General features: G+C 33.7%; 1 long non-coding RNA gene across 1 annotated transcript; it reads right to left on the reverse strand.

Moving 5' to 3' along the window:
* Nucleotides 1–5840: 5840 nt before the first annotated feature.
* Nucleotides 5841–6212, reverse strand: LOC102601924 (uncharacterized). Its single transcript, XR_367206.2, has 3 exons — nucleotides 6133–6212; nucleotides 5959–6046; nucleotides 5841–5882 (listed from the first exon to the last, which is right to left on the reverse strand). It is a non-coding gene; the product is annotated as an uncharacterized lncRNA (long non-coding RNA).
* Between the last annotated feature and the right edge of the window lie 1981 nt (nucleotides 6213–8193).

Raw genomic sequence — 8193 nt, forward strand, 5'->3', positions numbered from 1 at the left:
TAGAATTCATGGTTCTACCTTAGGAAAGTAGGACAAAGGTTTCTGTGTGGGTAGCACCGGGTGATCATGTTATAGCTCACATTGTCTCTTGTTAGTAAACGATCTTCCTTGAAGATCAAAATCCCACATCATGTGATTCATAACTTGAAAACATGGGGATTGCATGGTATCATGGGGAAATCATCATAAAATCAGTATGTGTCAATAATTCATGCATAAGAAAACATAATTTAATCATTTAAATAAACATTTAAGAGAACCCGTGATAGTTGAAGAAACCCCTAATTCAATTGGGGAATTCTACCTTTTAAAATTTAGGAATTTGGGAACTGCATGGATAAAAGGAATTCATGGATGAAATCTATCATACCTTGACTCCAATTACTAGACTTCAATGGAGGATTTGGGACCTTATCTTGAAACACTAGATGACTCCTTCTTCTTCAAGTTTCTAGAGAGAGAATATTTGGAGAGGAATTTGGTTTTCTTTTGGGAATTTGGAAGAATGAAGTAAATGGGTTAATTTGGGGATTGAAAAATATTATATAGGGGGTCCTAAACATAGGTAAAATGACGTAGTATATGAACTAATTAATTAGGAAAAATCCAACTACCCCTAAAAGTCAACTGCTAGCACTGACCCACGAGACCTTGCTAATGGATCATGGATCGACCAACGGTCCATCCTACACACTCGTGGTTGGTGGTTAGAGTGTTTTGCCTGGACCCACATCCCTTGGACCACAGATTGTGGATCCACCTACGGTCCGTAGGTACAGTCGTGGTCCTTAGCCTGGAAAACATTTGGTGGCCCTTCTATCACTACAAGAAAAATGACCTTTAGCAAAAGGAAATACTGTCGCTATAAGTCCAAATCCGGTCGTTAAAGGTCTATAACGACCGATCAAAAATTGGTCGTCATCGGTCGTTAAAAGCTCTGTCGTTAAAGGTTAACAACTGGATTGCATGTCCAGTCGTGAAATATTATTTAACGACACTAATTAATCCTGTCGTTACACATGCTTACAACGACCAAATTCCCCTTCGTTGATGGTCATTTGGTCGTTAGAACCTTCAAGTAAAACAACAAATTAGAGGGGTTATAACTAATTTAAGCGGCAAGAATTCCTGTCGTTGATTACAATACTTTTTAACAATCAAATTTTCTATCACAAATTTTGATTTAAATTATTACATCTAATTTATAGTTTTTATTTTTTCCATCATTTCTAAAAAGAACTAATATGATCTGTTCATATAAACTTTTTTCACATCCAATTGAAAATTTGATATAAATTTGTATTGTTAATAATAAAGAACAGACTGATTTAATCAGTTAAAATTTATATGTTCGACACAATATCTAAAAAAAAAGCATACACGTTCAACATAATAAAACATGTGTTCGACATCTATAAAATCCTAGAAATTAAGAAAATGACATTATAGAATAACTACAGAAAACGTCTTTGCACCAACAATAAAAATATAATATTCTTTTCTTCATGCTCCACATTATCTTTCACATGATATTGTTCTTTAATCATCAAAATGTTCATCTGTCAAAACAACAATTTGAAGTAAATTAATTAGTAACGGAAAAAAGTTGAACTTAAGAATTAATTCTCTTAAATAGTTCCTGATCTATTTTCTGATGTATACAACTAGAAACAGATTTAAAGTTCTAGTTCATGAATTCTAGATAATTTCTCTACCCAGCCTTCTACATTGAGGATCTCCACTGTCAGCGAGCAAGAGTTGTATTACTTTCACATTAACATCTCATACAAAGGGTGGTTGATGCTTCCTAATTAAATATTTATCCAAGTATATGCTTCCTCATACCCCACCTCTTTCACAACACCTGGGCCTCTTTCCAGTGTAATGGAAGGGAAGAGAGATTAAAATGGACAGACATGAACACAACACATATTAAAGTGCTTCAACAAAGAGAATGTAAATAGACTAACATCAAATAAAGAAGACTAGAAATCCTAGTCCTAGTACTAGTACTGAAAGTTGAAGGAAAGAAAACATAGATAAGTTGTTGAAATGGAGAATGCAAGTGGATCATATGAAACGAGCTTGCAGCTGGCTGACTAGGAGGAAGTTAGAAAAACTTAAACATCTAATTACCACAGTGGAGAATGACACAGACATGATCAAATATATTTAAAGTTGCGGGGCAACAGAGAAAGGGTAATGTGGAAGTGTGTGATGTTTGAGATTAACTACTAATACTACAATAATAAAGCGCAAATTATATTGACAGTGATATTATAGAGGACAAGGTCATACAAGGACCTAATCAGAGGAGGGATCTTGATTTTCTACCAACAACTATATACAGAACAATAACCATATTGATACCTACTTTTACATTTGAAGATGTTATAACAATATCATTGGTATATATAGAAATGAACATAAAATCAATCTTTTAGCTTTGTGGATATTATAACCAAAGTGACATTGATTTTAGTTATATACAAAAATGCTAGAGTGAGAATGCCAGAATATACAGAATATTTAAGATAACGCAATGCACTAAAGGAAAACAGGTAACTCATAGCACAACTANNAGAATATTTAAGATAACGCAATGCACTAAAGGAAAACAGATAACCCATAGCACAACTGCAATAACAAATCCCTTATCAATGAGGAGCAACATCACTTCATTCACACACAAATACACATAATGTAATAATAACTAATAGAATGTTTACTAACCTGATGGAATTGATGGAACTGATGAAGACTGACGGATCACTATATTTTCAAGGTGTTCATACTTACTCTCTAGAATATCCATGCGTTTTTGTAGTGATTCCTTTTCTTTTCGAGTTGTTTTCAGCTCTTACCACAATGCAGCCTTTGAGGTGATTCATATTTACTCTCTAGAATATCCATGCATTTTTGTAGTGATTCCTGTTCTTTTCGAGTTGTTTTCAGCTCTTCCCACAATGCAACCTTTGAGGTGGTACCGCTTTTAACTCATTAGTTGTTATTCCACCACCAAATCCAACTACGTGACTTTTGTATTGAGGTCCAAAGCACCTTTCCACTACCTCAATATTAGTAAGAGATGGTTCAGATTGTACAAGCTCGTGAATTTTAGCCTATAAAACATAAGAATATTTAAAATAACGCAATGAACTATGTAAGAGTAAGGATGTTAAATGAAATTAAAATTGATATAATCATACATATTTTTCAACGATTTCAGGTTCGACAAGCTCATCTCCCTTCTTACGTGTCTCAAATAAAATAATTGCCAAGTTTGGTCGATTACCATCTCTGCCTCCCTTCACGATTAAAAAATAAGTCATAAGATATTTTATAGAAATAGGAGAGGTTTCTTTATAGGGTTGCACAATTTATTTAACTTTTCGTAAACAATCTCTCTTACAGGCCTGCTACCCGTACGATGAGGCATACACAATTTAGACCCATTGAATGACTTTCTTGTACTTGCTTCCTGCATTAACACAACACTGAAATTATCACAATCTTGTTTAATGATTCTATATTTAATGTGTACGTTTAAGCTCTGTGGGAAGAGGGTAAAAGAGAACAGAAGCACTAAAAAACACCATTGCAATTTTCTTTGGTAGATCTTGTGGATAGAAGACATCAAAACAATTTATCGAAATCAAAACTCAATTTGAACGTGGTATAAATTATTCCAAAAACTAATCATATGTGACTAGAAATAAAATGATATTTGTTAATAACTAAATGAAGTCTTACCTTAAATTTCTCAGATAAAAAATGTTCCTTGACCAACCATTCCCAATCACTCTTGTCTACTCCCATCGGCACATCTTTAAGAACCTCGTGCAATGATTTAGATTTCACATTCTTGTGCAATGATCCTCTCCAGTTATTCCAAAGCTTTCTCATATGTTGCAAAATATTATCTCTTTGATCATTCATGTCATCACTGTCAAACTTCTCCTAAAATAGAAAAAATACCATCAAAATCTCTGGAATAAGGGAAAATAAGGCATCAAAGTATAGATCACCTAATAGGGCAATAACCTAGAAATTTTAGGAACAGAAATCAAAATTTCAAATAAATAACAACCACAAGTTGTCTGTTTAAAACCTATAGCTTCCTCACATCACTATTGTATAGTGTTTGAAATAGTGTTAATAGTAAAATAGAAACACATGCGAGTGGACTGAAGCATGATGTGAAGGACATAAACTACTATAATAGAATCCTAGCAATCTTATCTTGCTGGGAGAAGAAATTGAACTTAGCATAAATTTTAGGAGATCACTAAGCTTAGCTAGTTCAATTTTATTATAGAGAAGTAAAGCCACAAGGATTTGACTAGGTAATGACTGTACACGTTTATTTTTTCCTGTATAATCAAACAAAGCTATAACACAAATTCAAGGTTGGGAAAGGACAAATACATCATGATCAGGAGAGATAATAGCTGAAGTTTTTGTTAGTTATTTCTAGTCTATGTTAGTTGATTCAATAGTAACTTCTGCTTCTTGAAAAAGGGTGTCATCGTCTTCCATTGGATAAATATTATGAGGCACAAGGATACTAGTCTTTGCTGGCTTATTTCGACTAGAAGTTGTTGTAGTACTTCTATTTTTGTCAATCAGAGTCGGTTTTTCAACATTAATCCCTAAGCTTTGTCCTCGAGCCCTTGCACCACTGGTCAAAGTGTATTGATTCATTTCAGCTCCTTGACGGAAGGGAGCATTGTCTTCCTTTTCATCAAAACAAGGATGCACATGGAAACTATTGTCTGCTAGCTTATTCAACTTAGAAGTTGTGGCATTGTAACTTCTATTTTTGGAAATCGAAGTCCTTTGTTCAGCATTAACTCTTGTAGTGCTCATAACTTTCAAACTTTGACCTAGTCCCTTTGCTAAGGCACCAGGCTGAATGAGTCCATGCTTGGGAATTTTTGAATCTTGTCCCATTTCATACTTCAGAGTTTTTGAGGGATTCATGTCAACCTAATACAAAATAATAATAATAATCAAAAGATCAAATAGGTAAGGAAGTTTTTCATAAGATGAAATATGAATAATAATAATAATAATAATAATCAAAAGATCAAATAGGTAAAGGAGTTTTTCATAAGATGAAATATGAACTGAAAAAGCATTTAGAAAAAGACACATGTACATGTAACACAGGTTCCTCGCATGAAACCATTACTACTTTAGTAAAATCAAGGTAACATTAAAGACCAAGATCATTAAACAAATTTTCACAGAAAATACTATAAAGAATCATTACCATAAGAAATTAATAAAGTAAAAGCAAGCATGATAAAGCTGCAAACCTTAATGAGTTCGTTTTCTTTTCATTTGTGTAGAGTTATCTAACTCTTCTAAGTCATCATCCTTTTTTCCCAAGATATCAAAAGAATCACGAGGTTGAACATTTTGCACTATATGCCAACCTTTATTCGAATAATCGATAACATAAAATACTTGTGATGCTTGGCTGGCTAATACAAATGGCTCATTTATTTTCAAACATCGCCGACGATTAACATTTACAAAGCCATATTCATCCATTTTAACTCCCCTCTTCTAATCATACACATCGAACCATGTACATCGGAATAAAATCACTTCTTCTCTCCCCAACAAAATTGTAATTCAAAAACCTCGGTTAACTCGCCATAGTAATTCATATGTTTTTGCTCTTCACCGGTCTCTCCTACTACAACTACCCCACAATTCTGAGTTTTCAAATATTTATCATACTCTTGAACATGAAACCTATATCCATTAAAAATATGGCCTTTGAATCTTGTCACATATGGCAGAGGACCACGCGATAACGATAGCAAATTTGCCATTCTCTTACTATCATCATGTTTGTACAACTCTGCAACCTAACAACAACAAATACCCTTTTAGAAAACAATATTTACATACTTGATTTAAGAAAATTGATTAATTTCTACTCACCTTCTTTTGTAACCAACTAATGAATTGTCTATTCCACTCCACATCTGAACTTTGTTGAGAGGCCTCACTATGAATTTGTGAAAATTCTCTACAATGAATTGAAGTTCGACATGTTATTTTATGTTGAAATATGGACAAGATAGAAGTAAATTACTAGATTTAATCAATACTTACTCGAGAAATGGTTGAATTTCATCACAGTTCTTCAAAATATAAAAATGTGCCTCCTCCAAATCATGTGAATCAAGTTTGTCTGGTGAACTACCATTTAAACTTTTTCTAGGCTCACAAATAATGGTTAAACCACCATCAGATTCAATTACCCCATCATCATAATTTCTCTCTGGACAATTAAACTTTGTCTTTTTATATTCAAATACCTTGAACATAATGTCATACATTCAACTGCTAAATATCACTCAACAATAGAACATTCAGGGTGAGCAATATTACCAATAAAACACTTCAAAAAGTGTAGGTATCTCTCTATTGGATATATCCATCGATATTGAACTGGTCCAGCAATCCTAGCTTCATTAGGTAAATGAATAGACAAGTGCACCTTGACATGAAAAAAAAGAAGCAGGAGGGAACACATTTTCTAACTTGCATAGTGTTTTGGTATTTGGGCTTCTATTTGTTCCAACTCCTCTATGCTCAAACATTTTTCTCCAAGAACTTTCAAAAAAATAGACAACTCAATAAGTGGTTCAAACACAAATTTGTAAAGCATACCACGCATGGCAAGTGGGAGTAAATGTTGTAGAATTATATGACAGTCATGGCTTTTTAATCTGGAATTTTTTTTATCCTTAAGGTTGACACATTGAGAAATATTTGAGGAAAATCCATCTGGGACCTTTAGATTCTTCAAAAAATTGAAAAATGTTTGCTTCTCTTCAACAGATAATGTGTAAGATGATGCCGGCAACTCATATTCATCTCCATTTTGTATTGGATGCAATTCTTTTCGTATATTCATTTCTTGTAAATCCAACCGAGTACTCAATGTGTCTTTCATTTTCCCTTTGATATCTAAAATTGTCCCCAAAATATTGTCACATATATTCTTCTCAATGTGCATCACATCAAGATTATGTCCCAACAATAAGGTTTTCCAACGTGGAAGATCAAACAATATACTCTTCTTATACCAGTTAACACCCCTTTTCTTATGCGATATTTTAATCTTTTTTCGTGGATCCTTTGTTAATGGCAACCCATCTAAATCAGCAACTTGATCAAGTATATCATCACCAGAAAACATTTCTGGTGGTAGCCTATGCTCAACAGTGTTATCAAATGACACTTTATCATTTCTCCATTTGTGATTAAGAGGAAGATAGCGTTTGTGGCCCATATAACACTCTTTTTAGCCATTGTTTAGCCTTGTAGAGCAAGTTTTTTTATTGCAACATGCGTAAGCCAATTTTCCTTTTGTACTCCATCCAGAAAAATTGGCATAAGCTGGAAAGTCATTAATAGTCCACAACAAAGATGCATGTAACTTAAAATTCTTTCTAGTTGATGCATGGAATGTCTCCACTCCAGTTTCCCATAATTCATTCAACTCCTCTGTTAAAGGTTGTAGATAGGCATCAATTGCATCACCAGGACCATTAGGATCAGATATAAGGATTGACAAAATAAAATTCTCTTGCTTCATGCAAAGCCAAGGGGGTAAATTATAAGGAACAAGTACCACATGCCAAATGTTGTAGGGAGTTCTCGACATTCCAAATGGTTGGAACCCATCACTAGCAAGTCCAAGTCGTACATTACGAGGTTCAACTGCAAAAGATGGGTGGAGTTCATCAAATTTTTTCCATGTCATTAAATCAGTTGGATGCCTCATTATTCCATTATCAACTCTTTTGTCATGATGCCATGACATCAAAGGAGATATCTTTGAGCACATAAATAATCTTTGAAGTCTTGGCTTTAGAGGAAAATAACGTAAAATTTTGCATGGTATCTTTTTTCCTTTTTTCAATTTTGTTCCCCCACTATGTTTAGCATCCTTCCATCTAGATGCACCACAAACTTTGCACGATTGAACACAATTATCATCCTTCCAATACAACATGCAATCATTCTTACATGCATCAATCTTCTTACAAGAAAGCCCAAGATCTCGAATTACCTTCTTTGCCTCATAATATGAATCCGACAAGTTTGTTCCATCAAGCAATAAATCATCTTTCAAAAAATTTAATAGCATTGTAAATGACTCAT

This window comes from Solanum tuberosum, unplaced genomic scaffold (genome assembly GCF_000226075.1).
Source record: "Solanum tuberosum cultivar DM 1-3 516 R44 unplaced genomic scaffold, SolTub_3.0 scf00075, whole genome shotgun sequence".
Lineage (NCBI taxonomy): Eukaryota > Viridiplantae > Streptophyta > Magnoliopsida > Solanales > Solanaceae > Solanum > Solanum tuberosum.